The sequence below is a fragment of the Pseudophryne corroboree genome, chromosome 2 (genome assembly GCF_028390025.1).
Source record: "Pseudophryne corroboree isolate aPseCor3 chromosome 2, aPseCor3.hap2, whole genome shotgun sequence".
NCBI classification, from domain to species: Eukaryota; Metazoa; Chordata; class Amphibia; order Anura; family Myobatrachidae; genus Pseudophryne; species Pseudophryne corroboree.
The window spans coordinates 776621341-776645708 of record NC_086445.1 but is presented as its reverse complement, the minus strand read 5'-3'; positions in this window follow the sequence as shown (position 1 = coordinate 776645708).

Genomic DNA, 24368 nt, shown 5'->3' with positions numbered 1-24368 from the left:
TGGATGCACGAATGTACACCAGGGGAGGGCACTGTAGCATCAAGTCACAGGCGCAACTGCAGGAAAAGATGCAAGGAAGACTGCAACTGCATCCTACTCAGAATAAGACCCTATGAGGAGGAATCCCGACCCCTCAATACATTTCACCCCCACCAACAGGCCCCACCCCCATTAGGGTTGCTTCCATAAGTTTCCCCGGCTGGTTTTCCATCCCAATCCACCGTGGCATACAGTACATTATGAAGAGCTGTATGCCTTGCAATATAATTTTTCCAGGGACATATACTAGATTTGTGGCACAGGGACTCACGTATTGAGCTACAAACCTAGTGACAGGAAGGTGCTAAAAAATTGACACATTTGCTTATACAGCTCATCATGATACAGATTTTGCTCCAGCCACAAGAAAATACATGAGCACTGACTCCATGATCAGTAGAGACAATTTTACTGAAAATTTGAAGAACATGTAAAAAGAGAGCTCTAGTAGCCTCTAATTTTGCAAAACTGGAACAAGTCCAGTGATTTTGCAGTAAGTTTCAGGTCACCATATTGAATGAGACTATATACAAAGTCACCAGAAACCCACAGAAATCAACTGTATCATGATGCAAACATCTGTCCTGATTTTCCTTATGTTAAACATTAAAGTCAATAGATATAATAACCAATAAATTGTGCAGTCTCAACAAATGAACAAGAAAAAAAATCACAAAATAATAAATTGGGTTCATGGTAGCATGTTTGCTGAATTCTGCAATCTAAGGCTTATTAGCATACACATGACCTATTACAACACATTTAAATCCAATATAAACTAGCCCAAAGAACATTTTCTTTTTTGAGTCAATAAGTGGTGGGTATTTTGGGCAATACATCTGAGCAGAGTATAGCATGTTTTTCTCTCTTAGGGGGTAATTCAGAGTTGATCGCAGCAGCAAATTTGATAGCAGTTGGGCACAACAATGGGGGTCATTCCGAGTTGATTGCTAGCTGCCGTTGTTTGCAGCGCAGTGATCAGGCTAAAAATCTGCATTTCTGCGCATGCGTATGCACCGCAATGTGCATGCGCGACGCATGGGTACAAAGACATTTGTTGTTTTGCACAGGTTCTAGCAAAGTTTTCAGTCGCACTGACGGCCGCAAGAAGATTGACAGGAAGGGGGCGTTTCTGGGTGTCAACTGACCATTTTCAGGAAGTGTTTGCAAAAACGCAGGCATGTCTGAAAAAAAGCAGGTGTGGCTGGGCGTTCGCCGGGCCGGTGTATAACGTCAAATCCGGACATGAATAGGCTGAAATGATCGCAAGCGCTGAGTAGGTTCAGAGCTACTCAGAAACTGCACAGTTTTTGCAGAGCTCAGCTGCACATCCGTTCGCACTTCTTCTAAGCTAAAATACACTCCACAGTGGGTGGTGGCATAGCATTTGCATGGCTGCTAAAACTAGCTAGCGAGCAATCAACTCAGAATGACCACCCAATGTGCACTGCAAGCGTGGCAGATATAACATTTTCAGAGAGCGTTAGATTTGGGTGGGTTATAATGTTTCTGTGCAGGGTAAATACTGTCTGCTTTATTTTTACACTGCAATATAGATTTCAGTTTGAACACACCCCACCCAAATCTAACTCTCTCTGCACATGTTATACAGTATCTGCCCCCTGCAGTGCACATGGTTTTGCCCAACTGCTAACAAATTTTCTGATGCGATCAACTCTGAATTAGGCCCTTAGTAAGGAGCAGATATTAGACAGACAGACCATCATCACTATGTCTAGTGCATAGGTTTTTTATGTGTCTTACAATGTAAAATGTCTCTAGATTTTCTCAGTGATGTAGGAGCTGCTGCTATTGGTGGGGTCTCTTTTTTTTTGCAGCATGCTGAGATACTGAGTGCCAGTAAATCATGGGTAAGGGTTAAATGTAGTTTAGCAATTTCTGTATATATTTCATTGCATTTGTACCTATCTTGTCACATAGGGAGTGTTTTTACAACCTGCAGATATTCTATTGAAAGATAATAAGCTTTTAATACACTAATGTTGATCGCAGCAGCACATTTGTTAGCAGATGGGCAAAGCCATGTGCACTGCAGGGCAATACCATGTGCACTGCAGGGCAAAACCATGTGCAGATGGACAAAACCATGTGCACTGCAGGGGGGGTAGATATAACATGTGCAGAGAGAGATAGATTTGGTTGGGGTGTGTTCAAACTGAAATCTAAATTGCAGTGTAAAAATAAAGCAGACAGTATTTACCCTGCACAGAAACAAAATAACCCACCCAAATCTAACTATCTCTGCACGTTATATCTGCCACACCTGCAGTGCACATAGTTTTGCCCAACTGCTAACAAATTTGCTGCTGCAATCAGCTCTGAATTATTCCCTAAGTGATGATACATTTGCATTTGTATCCTGCTGTAACACATATTATTATGGTGGCATGGATTAATACAATTTCCTCTATTTCACTTTAGTTTTACTCAATATCTATTTCATCATCCACTTCTGATTGCTGCCATCTGGAGTTGGTCTGATGTCTTTATTCTGGAAATTGAAGAAAAATAAAGAAAAGAAAATACCAGACATTACTAAATAAGATTAAAATATTGTTACTATGTAATACAGTTATGCATTATGCTCCAGGGGCTTATTTGCAATGGACATTCTGGGCATCCATAGGCTTGCTCAGAGGTCCAATAGTGCAATCGATGTGTGACCGATGGTGTGATTTTGTACATACTGTAAGTGGTAAATCAGAGATGCGATCAGTGGTTATCCTGTACAAATCCCTTCAGTTACGGCAGTGGCATATTTTCATAGTTTCAAAAGAAAATGTGTCCACCTCTGAAACAGACTATTAGGGAGTTCATCATAAATTTTATGCAGTGAAAAAAAAAAGAGTTATTAGCAAAAAGCAGGGCTATAACTATGGGGGTAATTCCAAGTTGATCGCAGCAGGATTTTTGATAGCAACTGGTCAAAACCATGTGCACTGCAGGGGAGGCAGATATAACATGTGCAGAGAGAGTTAGATTTGGGTGTGGTGTGTTCAATCTGCAATCTAATTTGCAGTGTAAAAATAAAGCAGCCAGTATTTACCCTGCACAGAAATAAAATAACCCACCCAAATCTAACTCTTTCTGCACATGTTATATCTGCCTCCCCTGCAGTGCACATGGTTTTGCCCAGTTGCTATCAAAAATCCTGCTGCGATCAACTTGGAATTACCCCCAATGTGTTTGTGGAGTGTGCCACTGTACATAGCGCTGCAGGGTAGAGGTGCTGTTGGCAGCACTTGTAAATTATCTGTTCTAATTACTTTTATTTGCAGCTTTCCCTCTTTTTGAAGCGCATCATTTTCTGACCACCCCTGTCTCCTACCCCCACACATTTATCACTAATTCCTATACAACATTCATAAAGTTATCTTGATAGCTCTTTGCTCTTCAGTCACACTGTCTTTTATTACATTTCAAGCTGACATACCCATGTTTTGAACCCATTGCCTGTTTCATTGCAGCCAGACACTCTATTCACTGAGCTATATGCCCTTGCATAGAAAGCTAGAGAATACTAAGCTAGAGTATTCTAACTATTTGAAGCTCACCTTGTACTTGGTGAAATAATGATCAGCACTGCAGTCTCATACTGATAAGAACAGCTTCTCTGGTCACCAAAGACAGATCCAGAAAGCTCCAATACAATATTAAGACTGTTCACTCGGAATTCTAGTGGGCAGTGCACATTATGTGGTTACATTTTAGGAGAGCTCCAGTTAGGGCCATGAGATCATTGTAGGTAGTGAGCCTTGGTCTACTACTTCAGACATGACCTTTCATTGGGTCTCAAGGAGGTGTGTGACCCCAGAGTCTGGTCTGGGTTAGGACTGTGGCAATTCTGCAGAGACAACTGGAGGTGAATGGGTGGGCAGTGCTATTACAAGTGAAGGAAACCCCCCATGCTGAGACCATTGGGTATTCAGGAGAAGGGAGTAGATGCGGCTGCACATACAGCCCCCACAACCGGCAGATGATCTCCATGCAGAAAGCTGAGGAGAGAGGCCAACATGCTGCTCATGATCAGAGGGAAAATGCTCAGTGCAAGCCCATCTCTGCCCAAACATTGTTGGAGAGTGAAGGACGTTGAGGCCCAAAGGCAGATGAAATGCCAATAGCCCCCTGTGAGAGGGGGAGAAAAGTCATCTTAGGTTAATGGTAAAATGTAAACCCATATGGCAGGTGTAAGAAATAGATCACCTACTGGAATGAATGCCATATGATCTACTTGGTTATAAAGTATAATACTTCTGACAAACTGCTTGGCTTTCTTGGGCTAATCCCTTGACAATTTATATACAGTATACAAGAACACACTATACAAGTAAAGCGATGGCTGCATGTGAGGGTGAAGTGAGCAGCCGCCCATTGTTTTTTAAAACTTATAATATCTGAGCTTCTAAACGTGGATAAAGAATTTGGTCTGATGGCTAAGCATGCTAATTCAGATACGCTATACAGTTACTCTGAGCCAGTCTTGTTGTAAATAATATATATTGAAAAAGGGCAGGCTTCACTTTGTGGTGTAGTGATAATTTTTCACCATATTTGAGTGCTAGAGTAAACAACAGAGACTGTATATGAGGACAATTACATTTTCCACATTGAACTCTGTTCTTAAAACACTTGTGGGGTGGCAACATACTAATATACTGCTCTTTTGACCAGCCTAAATAGTAGATATTGTTGAAAATCTCCACCTACATGTGCAACCTTATATACCTCTGTTTTTAAGAACATAGAGCTGACTCGTGGTCAAATACATATCTACTGTGATTTGGATCTGTAGGTCCAGTGAGGTGGGCTTTTTGATTACTCTCACCTGTATTTGGCTTAACAATTATTACGCTGCCTAATTGATTGAGTGGTAAAGTATAATACTTTTGACAAACTCTTGCCTTCCCTAGGTTAATCCCTTGATAATCTGTACATATGGGATTATATTATACAAGATAACTGCAGGTTGCATGTGCTGGTGAAGTGAGCAGCCGCACATTGATTACCAAAGCATACAACATCTGAGGTTCTAAATGTGGACAAAGATTTTAACCGGATGGTAAAGCATGACAATTTTAATAATTTATTTTTTTTACTCTGAGCTGGTCTTTTTGTAAATAACATATATCGAACATGGTATTGCAGTATTTTTTAGGTAGACTCTGAGTGCTCATAGAGGATACTGGATTACCAGGAATTGTTTACAAAATTGCTTTATTATCTTTCAGTTTGTGAAGGAGAGATCAGTATTGGATTGAGAACAGATCAGCATTTAAGGACGCTCTTTCTTTACTGTTGCCAGAAGTGATATGGTTATTACAGGTTATATACATCAAAATTTAAGGTTGCATACACAATAATTACTTGTGTTATATACAGCTTGATTATTTCCCTGAATGGGGAACAGTTAGGGTCACTTTAATCTTGGTGCCTTTTGTGTAGGGATTTACCTCAATTTAGGGTTCAAACATACTGCATGAAGGACCTTAGCTTAAATAAAAACATATTAGGAGGGGGTTGCTCCTACAGACTGAAAGTAATGGTGGATGTGCTTGTTCACACAGGTTCTAATTTAGTCTACTGTGTTAGATATGCTTGGCCAAGATAATTGCCTGGCACCCAATTATAGAACCTATTGTGGTTAATTGATCCAAAGGAAATGGTAGTTGGGGTGTTTCCTACACTGTATGTAGATAGATTATGCAAAACAAAAGGAAGTATAGAGTGTTATTACCCCCTTTGTGTACTTTTCTTGTCTCCAGTAATTCATATTGGAATTAGTGTGGCATGGATAAATTAATTTCTAAGAAACACGCTACAAGATCATCTTAGGCCACAAAATCCAAACCGTATTCCAGCTAATACCCCACCCATCTCCACAAAGATCAGCTGGGCAAGAATACTTTGTCTTAAATAAACAAAGTAGTTGCAGCCATTTTACCATCTATAGACAAAAAACTTGATACAAAAACAAGACACACTGGATGTGGCGCTGTCCAAAATAGCAGACAATACTACTAGAAAAAAAACTCTCAAACAAAGGGTCAGCAAATTGGAGGATAATGCTATAGTATCTCATAACACGGTGCAGGACTAGTCAAAGGGACTAATTCAGACGTGATCGCTGGGCAGCGATTTTTGCAGCCCTGCAATCAGATAGTCGCCGCATACTGAGGGAGGGTATTTTAGCTGTGCAAGTGTGTGAATGCATGTGTAGCAGAGCTGCAGAAACTGATTTTGTGCAGTCTCTGTGCAGCCCAGAACTTCCTTAGCCACTGCAATCACTTCAGCATGTTCTGGACCAGAATTGAGGTCAGACACCCTTCCTTTCAATGCTTGGACACGCATGCATTTTTCCAGACGCTCCCTGAAAACAGTCAGTTGCCACCCACAAATGCCCTCTTCCTGTCAGTCACCTTACGATCGCTTGTGCGATCGCTTTTTTCACACCATCCCATAGCTATGCACCGATCCCCATTGCTGTAGTCTGTCGCACCTGCGCATTGCGGTGCATACGCATGATCAGTTCGGACCTGATAGCAGGTTGTGAGAAAATGCAGCCTAGCAATCAGGTCTGAATTACCCACAAAGCAAATTCAGTGGCTTGTGAACTAATTGATGATCTAGAAAACAGGGACGGCAGAAAATAAAATGAGGTTCATAGGTATTTCTACTAATGTCTCTGCCTCAGCTATGTTGAGTAATATCATGAAAAACAATGAAGGCATTAAATTTCCAAGCCAAGGTAGTGAACCCCAAAATTTGGGCCCTGTTAGGGAAGAGCTAAATAATAGAATGAGACCAGTAATTCTGTGAATTCTGTGAATATGCCATCAAATTTGGAGAGCATACTGAAAATTGTCCCCTTAAATATAGAAAAGGTAAATAATTTGGTATTTCAAGATTACTCAGTAGCTTTGCAACAAGAGCAAAAAGCATTCCAACCCACTTGTGAAATATTGATGGAAAGTTGTAATTGTTTTGCATTATGGTATCCTGCCAAGCACTGTATAATGGAGAATAATGAGACAGTTTTTATTTGAGTCACCAAAAGCAGCAAATACCTATTTATTCAACTAAAGCACAGGGGGAGGTTCATCTAAAACTATATGAGTTAAGTAAAAAGAGGGGTAGAAGAAAAGAAAAATAGCTTGGTTTAATAAGCCTGAATGGGCTTGGGTGGTACAAATAATTGAGGATTTATGTTGTGTACTCTTAAAGTATTCTCAATATTGTTGTTTTTATATTGTCTGATTTGTATCATAATTATTATAACAATTGAATTCATGATTTCCCATTTTAATAATAGAGAATCATGTATGTCAAATATGATTTTTTTTTCACACACATATATGGGACTGACTGAGAAGGCCAGATCTATTATATATTATATGGAATGAAACATTTTTGAAAATGGAAATGTGCACAGAAATTAGGTATTGTAATTGCATACTTCACAAATTATAAAACTGCTTGTTCTGCGGGAAGCTACCGAAAAAACTAGGAGATAGGATAGGGCTTGGCCTCTGTTCCTTCTAGATCCTACAAAAGGGTAGTGAAACAGGTATTTAGGGCAGAGACATTTCTCCAGTGTAAATGATCCCCCTCCTGCCCCCAACATTATCCTTACACACAGTATATTATAAGTTCACAGAAGAAAACAGTAGATGTTATTGATACAGGATGTTATACTGTATTTTATGTGTGCACAATGTAGCTTTAGGTTGCACATATACAAATTTTTAATCTGACCAAGATATGGCAAGAGGGTCAAGGCATATGCCCCCTAGGCTCTATCTATACAAATTAGTACATGATCACAGAAAGAGTATGATTAAATGTCACACAAGATACCTAGACAAAACCGCAAATATGTATTATTTTAGGTTTTCTGGATGTTGTTTACTTAAATTGTCCTAAAAGTCACTGATACAGAATGCTGTATCTTATGGATGCAAAACAAAAAGCAATGTCTTTCTCAGTTTTATGTGTTACACCTTTTATGGACTGTTGGTGGCCTAATACCCCAGTTAAGTGTAAGAAGGTAGTGGAACATCTAACAAGGAATGGCACCGACATTGCCTTCTTACAGGAAAACACTGGGAAAGAGGGGGAGATTCAAAGGTAAATGCTCAATGGACTGGGGATTGTGCCTCGTCAGGTTACAGTTCTAAATCTAGAGGGAATGCAATAATATTGGCCCACCATTTGCCCTACAGTATTTCTGAGAGAATGGAAGATCCAGAGAAATGTTTCCTTTTCCAAATATTCTGAAACTTTCTAAAGGTGTGAACATATGGTGAGATTTGGGCTAACCCCGATTCTCACTATGCGACAGGGGCTAGATTGTATTGCAAGCACATAATTACTGTGCTTGCGATAGTGACTATGTGCGATTTTGGCTAAGTGACAATTTTGACTATCTATTCTTTGAGATAGTCAAAATTGACTTGCCTGCATAGTCTATCTAGGCTTGTGATGCCGACTGCGTGGGACCACGCATCGCCATTGCATCGGGATTGCAAGGTGATTTTCACCTTGCGATCTGCACTAACTTTTCTTACAATTTTGACTATATTGTCAAAACCATAAGAAAAAAATCTCACTATGTGTACACACCATAAGAAATATATGCTTCTAAATATTTGTGCCCCGATCTCAGCACAAAAAACTTTCTTTCATACGGTCTTGCAAATGTTATCGCAGATGGAGTTACCAAATCTCATTTTGGGGGGTGGGGGGTTGATTTGGTGGATGACCCAGCCATAGACAAATCTTCAATCTCTACAACGCAGCCTCAAATTCAAAATAAAATTGGTAATTTTAAAAATAAACATGCTCCTAGTGAATTTTTGGTGCCTAAATAATATCTCAGAATGCTCTTGCACATTAATTTTTAGGGTACATATATCATAATCACATATAGACTAGATCCTAATAGACAACAAATTAGTCTCAGATACAATAGATTCAGAAATATTGGATATCTTAATTTCTGACCATACTCTAATAAGTATAACAATGAGAACCCCTAATGATAGAAGGGGCAAACAATCCTGGAGATTTCCAGCATACCTTTATAATTCAGAGGACTTTGAAATGTACCTGAAAAAAAATGGGAAGAATTTTACGAGGACAATAGAATACACAGGGATGATCCAGTTCTATTCTTGAAAACATCTAACAGTACTGAGAGGCCAAATTATATTTTATGTCCATAATTAGAGAAAACTAGATAAAAATTTGATTCACTCAGTGATAGCTTTGCCGTGAATTTTAGGGTATACATAACTAATCCATTGGATGTCACTTTCAAGATAAATAGTTAAAAAGGACTACTGCTTGAAAGCTTTCTGCTGGTGCAGGTCAAAATATATTTAGATTATACAAAGAATAGATTCTATGAGATAGCGGAAACAGATGGGTAGACTTCTGGCTTCTATGGCAAGACCCCTTAAAACTAGAAATCAAATAACAGCAATACAGGACCCAGATAGTGAGTGGTTGATAACTAATAACACAGAACATTATTATATATATTATATATATATTGGATCCATAGGAGGAGTTATTGATGGATCACCTCTTAGCACAGTCACACCTCCCCAAATTATCCAAAGTACATAAAGATATACTCAACTGTGATATTACAATAGAAGAGCTACAAGAAGTGCTCTCATCTTTACAATTGAGGAAATCCCTGGGCCTTGACGGGTTCTCAGAAGAACACTTCAAAATATTACAATCTGAGATTACCCCTATATTATTTGGATTATGCCAATTTATACACAAATTTGGTTCACATAGTAAAATATTCAGTTTGGCATTCACAATACTTATGTGAAATCTCTGTGACCAATTTTAACTACAGACCCAGATTTACAAGTCCTACATAATAAACAGATTTTACCCAGTTATGCTAAGGGTAGGAGAATTAAAGACATGGTGATAAAGATGGATATAGCTAAATTCAAAACTCTCCCCACTAATTTTTTGACTAGGAAAAATTGTTGTTTTAAATGCACTGGTTGCACAGCCTGTTCCCATATGTCTCCTGGGGATTACATTTCACATCCCTATTCAGGTAAGAAATTTTCAATAAGATGGCCATTGACATGCACCACAAAATTCATGGTATATGCCATCATATGCCCTTGTGGGCAATACTATATAGGGAAGACAGAATGCCAATTCAAAATCAGAATGGCACAGCACAGGCATGCCATCAGAAATGCAATTGCTATGGTCAAAGGGAACCAACCGGTTGCCCAACATTTTTAGAATTTAAACATTCCATGGACACATTTAAAAATCGCATTATTAACCATGTGCCGGAGTCTCCCATGGGCGGCAATAGGGGTAAACAGCTCCTACAACTTGAATCCAGGTGGATATATAAGTTAAACACCCTCAGACCTGGAGGCTTTAATGACAATTTAGGTCTAATCAATTTTTTATGAGTGCACTGTATTTATTCTTAGCATGAGTCTTGGTGTTAAATCCTTGCTGATACAAAATCAGAGGGTGCTAAAAGTTTTATAAGTAGGGCTATGCTTGCCCCTTCCTTATAAATCGATATTGTACCACTCAGAACAAATATTCAGATATACATTCTTAAAATTCGTAGAAATTTAATACACGATAAAGTCATAGAATTACGTAAAAATGTTTTCACATCCACATTGAACAGTACCTATTAGAAGGAATTATCACAAAGTTTCAAACAGGCATTTTGATATAATATAGTTCAACAGGTTGATGATGTCTGTTAATGATGTGAATGTTGATTCCAACCTAACACATTTCATCACAAGGATTTTATCAGGGATTAAAAAAACATAACTAAAAAAAGGAAGAACATTGTGGACATAAATAAATAACTGCTATATTATTATTTTACATACAAGCAGAAGAAAGGAAATTTAATATACCAGTTTTTACATATTGTTCACAATGCCATTTTGCAAGATGATTGGTTTTCAAATGGATGGAAAATGTACAAAGTCATAATAATACATAATACCATGTCTTATTACAGAAAACAGCCAATGTTGATATTAGGAACAGGTGAACAACAGATGGAAAGCTTTAATGATACATACCAATCAGTGGTAATTCAAAGTTTAGAATCATGCAGAAAAAATCCACTAAACAGGAGAATTTAAACAACTCGTAAAAAAGGAGAGGTGGTAATGCCATTTAATAGACTATTGTCAAATGGATTATCTCTGATTAGAGATGATTTTATTATTAGAAAACCATCCCAGTTTCAAAAGCTTCATATATATCTCAGTATGGGATATCACAATAAAGTGTTCACAAAAATATTATTTCATAAAATTTTCAGTGTCAAATATATAATAATAAAGTGATAATTGATCATCCAAAGAAATTACATAATTAAAGAGTCATAATGACTCTTGATGATCAACATAACAAGGTGCGAGTGAATGAAAAAAATATAATTACCTGACTATTATGCCATATACATCATTATAAAGTGATGCTTAATTATCAAATATTTTGGTGGCTAATTCAGCTATTGCACCCTCTAACAGTGTTATAAAAATAGTTTGACACAATAACATTATAGGTACAACTTGTCATCTACTAAACATATTGTGATATTGGAGTGCCATAAAAAAAACATTTGCCCATAATTCCAAATACTTACAAAGAGCAGAGCTATAAATCACATGTGTTTTCTCCACAAGCAATGAGTGGAGTGAGGTTAATTTGTCCTCTCTTTTATACCCCTTTGGTGTATGACATCATTTCCTTACAAGTCCCAGTAATAAGGGATTCAAAACATATATTATACCCCATAAAGGCTTGTGGCATACAGTTGGAGAAGTATATAAGGATGGCGTAAACTTGGTGACCTTTTTGGGTGTAACAATTCGTTTTAAAAAAACAATATAAAGGCATATAAATTTTGCCATGTAACTCACTTCCAGTGTGCATTCCACCATCCTTACAAGCTTGTGTTCCACTGCTTAAACTGGTGGAATGCATTTCGGTTTCTGGTGTGTGCTCCACTAGTGTAGTGAAGCCGGCATACTGGAGAACATCCCAAGTCAGGGAAATGCACTTCCGGTCTCCGGTACGCATTCCATCTGCACTGTCAATGGATAGAATGTTAAAGAAACATAGTTATTTGAGCTGTGTAGAAGGGAGAGAAAAAACTTAGATAAAATGTGGATGGTGAGGCACTCAGAGAATCCATCAGTATTAAATAAAGTGCACCATATGATAATTTATATATTATATATATTATAGCTTATGTTTGAGTCTTCTGAACATTATAAAATGGCAAAATGATTTCCGATCTTGGATATAAGTGATAGCATTGGAATAGACTTATATAAAGGGGATAGACTATAAATACTGACAAAGAAACTTTCCATACTATACATATATGGGCATTGTACAGTAGATCAATCTTTTAACCGGTATTTGGGGGTCTAGTTCAAAACCCAATTTACCTCCTTTTCTAAGCTGTATTTATTATTTACATTGGGGACATACCATACTCATTCACATATGTTTAAAATGGAAACATGGTAATTATATAAACATATGGAGATGCATTCAAAGAAATTAGAAAATATCAACATTCTAATTAAGACCATTGGGGACCAAGGTACTCAGGATAAAAATTCAATAGCTCTCTCTCTTAGCCAATGTAAGCTCTCTATTGGCCCCTCTTTGGTCTTCCTTTATATGTTCAAGGATGGTAAAAGAAGAATTATTGTTTTTCACAATAGACCCATGTGCTTCTAAAAAGTGCATTGGTAAGTGGTGAATATTCAATTTGTTTTAATGTTTCAAATATGTTCCTGAATTCAAACATTTAGCTGCCTTTTAGTTTTTCCTATATAGGCTAGACCACAAGTGCAAGAAATTTTGTATATCACATATTCTGTGTACTGCTTGATTCAATGTGTATGTTCTTCCATTATCCATCTTACAACTAAAAGTATTTTTTTCTCATATATTTGCAGCACATACTGTACATTTGCTACAGGTGAAACAGCCAATTTTCCTGGTACAAAAAAAGTAGGTTTGGAGTTATCAATCTATTCATCAACTTTAATACTACTTGGTGCAAGGATCTGTCTCAAGTTGGTAGCTTTGTGGAACACTAGATATCGTTTAGGAGGGAGGTGAGGTCCTAAAATGGTATCTTTTAGCAGAATACTTCAATGGTTTTCAAGTATCTTTCTAACAGGAAATTTTCTCTGTTAAACAGTGTAATAAATGGTCTTTGCTGCCATTTCTTTTTCTCTTTGGATCAATTTTTCACATTTAACATTTCCTCTCTATCCCATATTGAAGCTCTGATTTATGCTTCATGAAATAATGAATAGTCATATTCCTTTTCGATAAATCTGTTTGACACGCCAATGATAGTTCCCAATAGTCCTCCTCTTTACTACAATTCTGTCTAATTTGAAGGAATTGAGCAAAGGGGATGCCATTCTTCCATGTGGGATCATGGCATCTAGAGTACAGGGTGAAGCTGTTTGCATCCGCCTCTTTAAAGAAAATCTGAGTATTAATCAGCTCACCTGGTATACCCGAAAGCACTAGATCGAGGTAATCAATAGATTTTCCATCTGCTTTATGTGTAAATTTTAGGTTATAATCATTTTCATGGATGTGGGAAATTAACTGCTCAATGTTAATATCATCTCCCTGCCATATAAATAATAAATCATCTACAGTATATATCTCCTGTAAAATGTAATGTTATTTTCAACTCCAGTATCATAAATGTATTGTTCTTCCCATATTGTCATCAAGAGGTTAGCATAGATTAAATTATTTCTACTGAGGACTTTGGTGAATCATCTGTAAGAACTTTTTCAATAGCTTCCAATCCTTTTGAATGTGAAATGGAAAAATATAAAGCTTGAATGTCTACTGTTAGCCAATTGAGATCTGAAGACCTTTCAAATTTATTTGATTTCTGAAGAATGCTAGTGGAGTCCTGCAAATAAGCCCTATTTTCCAAAACATATGGCTGGAAGTTTAGATCTATAAATTGTGATAAGTTAGATGTTGATGAATTAATTCCTGCCATTATCGGTCTAACTGGTGGGCAATATTTATTTTTGTGAACCTTGGGTAAATGGTAGAAGAACTTTACATATAGGTAGTCCTATTCTTCCTTACATATCAGACCATTAGTTAATGCTTTTTTAAGAGGGTAAAATTATTTTTCTGATATATTTTTAGTAGGGTTCTATAACAGTTGGATTCGTCATTTAATATTTTCTCAGCCTCCTTCATGTAATTTTTTTTTATCTTGAATGACTTCAGAACCCCTCCTTGCCTACTGTTTTTATAATAATCTCTTTATATTTTTACAAGAGTTTAATAGACTGTTCCTCTTGAAGGTTTAGATTACAAGTAAAATTATTATTTTGGATCTTGATTGTTCATCCTTTACCAGATCACAAAATATATCAATAAAGACACCTTGGGATTCTATGGGGTAGAATTTAGATGACAATGACACAAGGGGTTTATTTCTAGGGGTGCTTGACACTTTAGGTGAAGGATTTAAAAAAATGCTTCTGGATAGTTAAATTATGTACATATTTGTTGAAATCAACAAAAAGGTCGAATTTGTCCAAATGGTGATCAAGTGCACATTTAAGACCTTTGTTTAATACCAAGCATTGTACTGCAGATAGTTCCTTCTGAGAGATGTTAATAATCCAAGTCTCAGGTTCTCTTGTTGGAATAGTGCCCTCCTCTTTTTGGGATATATATACATATAATATATATATATAATGTGGGATAAGGCATATCATAGCATGGGCTTTCTTTGAGATTAATTTTTTCATGCCCCTTCTCCATGTGGCATGTACTGTATGTCCGTATTGGAAAATTGGGGGGCCCTAATTCTCTTTATGGTGAGGGGGCACTAAAAAGTCTATTTACAGCTCTGGCAACAAGCATTTTTCAAGGAATCGTAGAGAACAGAGAAGATGAAACATTTTATGAAAATGGCACACAGTCCAATAAATTATTTGTTCACATGGTACTGTATGTGATCATGCATGGTGATCTTGTTCATTGATAGCCAAATAGGAAAAACAACATACTGTAAATACATTTTCAAAAATGCACCATTTTCTTATTAGATGCTTTAAGTATTACTGTATATGTTGTTGATGCATTCAGTGTGCATGTCTATAATACAGTTTTCTTCATGTTGCCTGGATTTCTTAAGAAGGGTGTGTTATATTAAAATGTCTATGATAAATTAACTATAATTGTCGTAAAACAAGTATTTAATTAATTATATTATTTTTAAATATAAATAAAAATTATATTGTAAGCAAATTCTTTTCCATTACTTATACATGGCATTTATTTGCTGTAGCAATACTCTTCATTCAATACACACACAGCTAATAATGAATTATTCATAATTGTAATGGTTATATTTAGAGAGATAGTATTTTAGGAAGGCACACCCCTCTGATGAAACTTGAAGAAATGGGTTAGTCAGCCTTTATTACAGACAGGCATGCTGAATCATTCCACAACACATGCTGGATTTTCCTGCAATATACAACATATGGATTTATGCCTTTAGCCTACAGCTCAGCTTCTACAGCCATGTCCTGCAACAACTGCATCATTGTTTGCAGAGACACATTGGGCTTCATCTCAGTTGATGTGCAGTACTTTCTGTTGGGAATACAATCTTCATTTTGGCTGCTTGCAGGACCACATCAGGATACCAGAGGTTTAGAAATAGCTATACAGGGCTGTCTTTCTAAGTTGAATACCAAAAGATTTCTTATTCCTGCCCAAAGGGCATCTGATCCTGGTAAGAACTCAGTTTCATAGTCAGCGCTATCACGAAGCTCTCATATGATCAAACTAGAACTGCTTGTCTCACATTACCATCATTGCCAGACTATCAAGAGAGTACTGTATGTCCATGATATTTTTATCCCATGCTTGGTGAGATTTATAATATCACTTGACACATGTTGCTATTAATTTATGCCAAGTGGTATATTTACTAAAAGTCTAGTCTGTTTGGATGATTTTTGATTGATTCTGTGCTTAAGGGGCTAAATCACTCATTTACCAACAGAAGATTTTTGACATTGGTAAAAAAATAAAAAAATTAGCTGTTGGTAAATGTGCAATTTAGACTCTGAAAAACAAAAACAAACAAACAAACATCAATCGTATATCAATCAAACAATGACAAAAATCAATCCACAATTACTAACAGATGATATTTGACATACTTTTTTAAAGGATATCAAAAATCATGTTAGTAAATGTGTGGTTTAAACCTTGAAACACAAAATCAGTCAAAAATCAACTCAACATTGATCAAAGTTGAATTTGACTAAATATACCCACAAGTTGGGCCAAATGTAATATACAGTAGTGAGAGTTTCAGAAAGTGAGAGATTTGGTAAGGTTGCAATCATTTACACTGCAAAACCAGGTTGATCTCGCTGTGTGAATGATTGCCAGTTTAAAAAAAATTGCAAAACCTTTCCAAACCTCTCACTTTCTAAAATTCTCACTCTATTAAATTTGGCCCATGGTGTTTCATTATTTATTTGCACATTGATTGCTTTTTATATAGGACAAATAACATTGGGGTAAATTTACTAAGATTTGTGTTTTGCCGATGCCAGCCAATTTCAATCTCAACTAACATTATCCATTTGAGATTGCAACTTTTTTTGGGGAAAAACCACAGCAATTTACTAAACTTTCATGTTTATTCAATTCGATTTTCCCGATGTCGATGTTATTCGTATTGTCGGGTAGTGCTTTACAGGTGAGTTTATCAAAAAACTGTCAGACATGACACAATGAAGCCTGGCCGGTTCAGTGAGATCTTTACAGGAGTTCATGATGAACAGTATTTTAGTTAAAATGAGTGGGGTCCTCTGTCCAAAGCATAACCAGCCCCAGGCACATTGAGCTGGTCATGGTTGTTAAAATACTGGTGAAAAAATGCATAGGGTTTCCCAGTATTTTAAACACCAGTACTAGGCTCTTGGACTGGTACTGGTTCCAAAAATATGGGGGAAAAGGGATGTTGGGGTTCCCTGTATTCTTTTAACTGGCAACGGGCTCCACTAGTCAATGAGATAATGCCACTGCCGGGGGACACATTTATATTGGTCCCTGCGGCAGTAGCATTACCCCCTTATCTAGTCACATCTGGCTGGAGTTCCCTAGGGGGCTGGGGACCCTGCAGTAAAGCGGTCCAGCCCATCCAGGTACCAAAGGGCCTGGGATAAAGCTTGGGGCTATGGCCGCCACCCCATGGCTGTGGATGGCAACTTCATGGCTTTTTCATAACAAAAAAATTAAATATTGTCTTTTGCTGTGAAACTACACGTCCCAGCAAGCCTCCTTGCATGCTGGATCTTGGAGAAACACAAGTACCAGCATGTGGGCATTAAAGGGTCCATTGGTACCTGTAGTTCCACAACAAAATAAATGTTAAAATAAAGACAAAACAGACACACCATAAAAGTTAAACTTTAATAAATCACACTTGCACACTCACACTCACATATACTTATTTACATCCCATGCCGCTATTAACATCCCCTTCTCCATTAGAATCCATAGGGTACCTGTAAAAAGAAAAAAATATATACTGTACTCACCTATTTCCAGTGTGTATCAGTCCATGCAGGCATCCAGAGGTTAAAAAATTAAAAGAAAAAAAAATACAAAACTACAGTTCACCACACTAAAGAGATCCATGTGAACACATGGATCCCCTTTCCCCAAATGCCTGGATCCCTCATGACTTCTGTCACTTGGGGATCTGTCAGCCATTCAGGAAGTCCCACATCATAGCGCTCTCCTGTTTGGCTCTGTACTTTTCCCCTGCCAATCAAGTAGCGCGCATAGGCAATATTGGGAAAGAAATCCCCATTATCATCTATGGACTCCAAGGTTAATTGAGGTCACTCTCGCGGGGGGACACCACTCTCCCAGGGACCCCTGGCCAGGGTTGACTAGTTGTGGGGCTGCAGGGAACAGTATAAATGTGTACCTTGGCCTTGGCATTATCTCCTTGACTAGGGGAGCCCGGTGCTGGTTTTTAAAAATATGGAGGAACTCTACATCCTATTCCCCCATATGTTTGGAACTAGGACTGGTCCAAGAGCCTGCTGCTGGTTTTTAAAATGCTGGGAACCCCCGTGCATTTTTCCCTGGTATTTTAACAACCAGGACTGGCTCTAAGAGCCCGGGGCTGGTTATGTTTAGGAGGGGGTACCCCACACAATTTTTTTTTAATTTTAACTTTTTACTAAACTTTTAAATAGAGAAGCATGCACAGATCTCATTGATCCATACATGTGTCTCCAAACATGTCAGCCAGAAGCAGGTCTATTTGAAAGTTCTATTTGTGTACGAATTGCATCCATTTCCAGCAGTGTATAGCTATTGTCAGCAGTGATTGAGAATACAAATTCTTAGTAAATTCCTGTGTTATATGAGGTGTATGTGAAAATCCAATTTGTGTGGACAGCAGTGTATCTCAATATGAATTGGCCCAACACTGCTGAGATTTGTATTTATTGCATTTCCAATTTGCATTTTTACATGAAAATGCAACCTCAAAACAAATCGGGAGCTTATTCAATTTCCTTTATTGACTATAATGCACTAATTATTGTATTAAACATCTTATTTGGAATTACCAGGTAATGTGTTATATTTATGATGTCAAGGACATAATGTATCTTTTTGTTAATACTGCATGTAGCTTATTATGTCTTCACTGATCTTTTAATGTTTTTTTTTACAATTGTTACAGTTTCTTGCTACGTATTTTTATGATGCTGTTTAAGTTTATCACTATATATAATATTTTTATGTAATATATTAGTACACATTTTTAGCAATTCTGCAATATTAACTTTTTACTATTATTTATTTGTTACATTTTGGGTCATGTATCTATATGAACACAGCTCTGTTCCATTGTTTCTTTTGCTTTGGTATGAGTAGACTTATTTAAAGGGTGGGACAAAGAGTATGCTGTGGCTAGTGAAACAGCATCAACTACTGCTAAGAAATTAAGATTAGGATTCATTTGTAGATATGGTATACTGTACCTTACATAATATTATCTGCCACACATTTTAGCAGACTAGTTTTTAACAAGATGTGTCAACTTCTTGGATTAAAACAACAGCTGCATACACCATACCAATCACAATCAAGTAGAAAAGTCAAATGTTCCTATCGGACAACTAAGAAAAAATAGGTCAAGAGAAAAGATACAGATGTGTCCTCTTATATCCTTGCTGCAGTCACACTAAACAGCCTTTGAAGTTGTGCCATGCCGTGGCGGGACTCGGTAGCAATAATTGTTTTTTTATGTATTTTTCCCCCTGAAAATGCATCTTAGATGAAAATGACAGTAATAGGATGTACAACCAGCATCTGCTGATTAAAATGATATGCAGTATGTATATACTCATGTCTATACTAATTGTCTACATATGCAAATACAGTTGCAGTTACACACAGAATATAGTAACATAAAAACACAGTTAATGAGGTTGAAAAAAAGACAAAAATGTCTATCGAGTTCAATCTGTATTATAACAGCTATAGTTTATGCTCTAAAAATGTCCTCCTTTAAACACTGTAATCATGGAGATTTCTTTCAACCAGGAATTTATCTAATCCATTTTTAAACACATTGACAGACTCCTCCATTACTATATTCTCTGGCAAATAATTCCAAATCTTTACTTCCCTTACTGTGAAGAACCCTTTCCTTCGTTGTGTCTGAAATTTTATCTCTTCTAATCACAGAGGGTGTCCGCATGTCCAGTGTAATGATTTTTTGATAAGCAAATCACTGGATAGATTCTTGTATTGTCCTTTTATGTATTTGTAAATATTAATAATGTCCCCTCTCAGCCACCTCTTTTCCAATGTAAACAGAACCAACCTTGTAAGCCTTTCCTCATAATCCAGTGCCTCTAGCCCCTTAATCAGTTTTGCTGCTCGCCTCTGAACCCTTTCAAGTTCTAAAATATATTTTTTATAGTATGTTGCCCAGAACTGTACACAGTATTCCAGGTGTGGCCGTACCAATGATTTGTACAGTGGCAGGATTATACTCTCATCCCTTATCTCAATTCCCCTTTTTATGCATGCCAACACCTTATTTGCTTTTGTTCCTGCACTTTGACATTGGATACTACTACTAAGTCTATTATCGATGAACACCCCCAAATCTTTTTCAACTACCGTGATCCCTAAATTTTCTCCATTTAATTTATAGGCTGCCAGATTGTTCTTAGTCTCAAAGTGCATAACTTTACATTTTTCTAAATTGAACCACATTCTCCATTTCTCTGCCCAAACCTCCAGTTTAGATAAGACGTTCCGCAGAGACTCTAAATCCTAGTCTGAATTAATTACTCTACACAGTTTAGTATCATCTGCGAAATTCAACACTGTGCTTTCCAGGGCCCATTCCTAGGTCATTAATGAATATGTTAAACAGCAGTGGTCCGAGTACTGAACCGTGTGGTATTCCACTGTGTACTGGAGCCCAAACAGAAAACATCTCATTAACCACCACTCGCTGTTCTCTGTTATCCAGCCAATTACTTAACCAAGTACAAATAGTGTTTCCTACCCCATGCTCACTTAATTTGAAAACAAGTCTCTTTTTTAAAGGCCTTAGAAAAGTCTAAAAAGACCACATACACTGCTTTACCCTAATCAATATTATCACTCACTTCCTCATAGAAACCAATTAGGTTAGTTTGACATGACCTGTCCCTCTCAAAACCATGTTGATTCCTTTTAATAACCTTGGAGGAATCCAAGTACTCCAGAATGCTATCCCTTATTATACCTTCCAGCATTTCCCCACTATATATGTCAAACTAATCAGTCTATAGTTACCAGGATGAGTTTTAATACCCTTTTGAAATATTGGGACTACCTCTGCTATATGCCAGTCCTTGGACTATATAGGCAAGCTGTATGTCATTTTAATCAGCAGAAGCTGCTCATGCATCCTATTGAATTTGGAAAAAAATCCAAAAAAATACTATTGGCGCTACTGAGCCACACGGCACTCAGTAGCGCATGGAGCAAAGATGTAAGATGATTCATCTGTAAGCAGATAAACTACTTTGCAATGGCCAACAGCTTTGCCATTACTACTGAATTATATCATAATATTTTTGCAATTCTACTATGCATTTCTATAATTGAATATCCTATCAAACCTTCTTTATGATCTCCCTTTTGTAAGTCCTTATGTGAACATATTCTTCCTACTATACCATTAAATTTTAATGTATCATATGTATCATTGGACATATCCATTAATTATTGAAAATTATTGAACATTTCAATCAGAATAAAGGCCATCACAATCATAATACTCTTAGGCCCAATAACATATTTCTGTTCATGATGATATTCTTCACAACAGTATTTAAAGTTATAGTTATGCTTCTTTTCAGAGTTAGTGGGCTGGAAAGTTGCCCAGTTTCCTTATGACTATGCAACTACATATTTTGTTGGCTAGTGGCCCAAAATATGCCTGTAAGAACTGGTTTGTTGCTGTTACTGGTGAAGTGAAATGGCTGTACAGTATCTTGAAGAATGTCCTTTGATTGAGCTTTCTCAGAATAGTATATTTTTTTGCAATGAACTGGACAGCTTGAATCCACAGCAGTTGGAGTTGTCAGCAATACTTCATAGTGTACTTTGTCCTTCAGTCTGTCAGTGAGCTTGATCTCAGGATATTCTGAACCATCTCCTCATCTCCAGGTTTTAAATTGTGACAAACACCTTCTACTGGGATTGTTTATGCACTGATCATCTTGTTTCTTTGTGAGATGAGAAAACTCACAGTTAAGTCATTTTTCTTACTGAGTGCATATGCATGTGGAATAACAACATTGGACAGTTTTCCAAATCTCTTTAGGTGAGCTTATTAGATCTTTTGACTTACAGTATCATCTCTATGCTAATGATACTCAAATCTACATTTCCTTCACTGACCTCTACTCCACTCTCTTCACTATCTCCAACTGTCTCTCTGCTATCTCTTCATGGATGTCCCAGCACTTTCTTAAACTTAACATATCTAAGACTGAGCTGATCATCTTTCCAAACTCCCACACAACCTCTCCTATCACAGTTTTGTTATCATTAGCTGGCACTACTATCTTGTCTGGGCTCTAAGTATTCTGTCTTGGAGTAATTCTTGACTCCTCCCTCTCCTTCAAACCACACTTTCAATTCTGCTCACAAACCTGTAAAAATTTTTTCCAGGTTCAGACCCTTTCTCACCCAGGTGGCCACGAAAGCCCATATTCACTCACTGGTCATATGGTGATTGGACTACTGTTATCTTCTCCTATCTGTCATCGCTGACTAATATCTCTCTCCACTCTAACCTTTTCTCAGTGCTACTGTCCAGTTCATCTTCCTCACCAAGTGTACTATGCCCACCTTCCTTCTCTTACAAGCCCTTCGCTGGTTCTCCTTCTCCTTCAGAATACAATTCAACTCACACTCACTTGCAAAGCCCACCACCCACTCCTACTCAATTTACATAAATTGATCTTTACACTCCTGTCCTTCCTATTCACTCCATTAATGCACACTGCCTCTCCTGCCTACTGTTTACCTGCCTCCACTCCTACCTCCATTTGCATGTGTGGGAGAATTCTCTACCACTCCCCATAAGACTCTCCAACTCTCTAGAAATCTTTAAATGGGATCTCAAGACCCACTTCACCAAACCCAGCAAACTTTTATCCTCAGCGCTCTCTCATATGCTCACTCTCTACCCTGTTTGTGTCATCCCTGTCTTTTTGACCCTCCCCTTTGGAATGTGAGCTCTCACAAGCAGGGCCCTCATGTGCTTTTACTTCTCTTACTTAAACTATCTTCTACTCCATACTTCCTTCAATGCCACCAAATCTCTATTTTCTTCCACCTTGATAATTATTTCAGTGTTGTCTGCTGATATAATTATGTTTATAAACCCATTTATAAACTTTACCTACAGGTATATCATCTTGCACTGTACTGTAAGTCACTGTTTTATTTTTTTGCTTATTTGTTTATGTACTCATTAATTGGGTGCTGCAGATCCCTTGTGGTGCCATTTAAATAAATTATAATACTAAAACAACAGCTAAAAACAGAAGCAGCTTCCTTTTCATTGGTTTAAACTGTCATATGTCAATGTGATACTAAGGACATACAGTATAAATATACCCCAAGCCAAGCAGACCTTGTGGGTTTAGTGAAGGGAGTGGAGAGAAGAGCAGTATAGTAGAGTTTTTGCTGTTTTTGCTGTTTTTGCTATTTCTGAATGATGTATTGTGAGTGTAAGTAGTCCTGTGTCCTTGTTGTCTTGTTTATTATCTATCATGCATGTCTATGAGGTATGCATTTTTAGAGTAGTGGAATTGGAGGTTTATGTTTGTGGAATTTTTTTCAGGGTTTTCTGTTTGTGCAAGGAGGGAGATAGGATTATATCTAGGGCAGAGACAGGTGCAGTAGACAGTGAGGTGGAGGAGGTGGACTGTCAGGAGCCCCAGGACACAGATGGTGTGAGTGATATCATGGCCAACTACTGTAGAAAGGAAAAAATACAGACTGCAATGATAAGTTTACTTTTGCTAAAAATTTGGAATTAATACAGGAGGTCGGTCATGAAACACCACAAGCTAATTTTTGGACCTCATGCTACCCACAAACCCACACAATGCAAAAATAAAATCTTGGAAGCAGTTGTTAAAATAGTCAATGCTGACTGGCCTATGAAGAGGAGTGAAGACACCTGCAAAAAAAATCTTCTTTGAATTAAAGCATTGTGTGAAGGTGAAGACAGCAAAGGAGGCCAAAGCTGAGTGGCAGACAGGGCCTGGCTCACCATCACAAGATGACTGTCTAGAATAGGAGCTGCTCAAGATGTCTCCTCCAGTGGTGGTGTTCCATTTGCATGTGCAGGATACAGATGCCTCCAAGCCAGTGAGGTGCATTGAGGTTATTGGCTGGTGAGTCCCTTGCTAGTATTAGAGCCAGATTTAGACACACGTATAATATTTGGTGGTGACTTATGAGTATAACAATGATTAGAATAATGCAAAGATGATATTATCAGTTATATTGTAAGTATCTTCTTTGTATTATTCCAATAATTTTTATACTCAAAACTATTGAGTATACTGGAGTATGACAGACGAGGCTCTGCCTCGTCTGTCTACCCTGACCGCATGTCACAC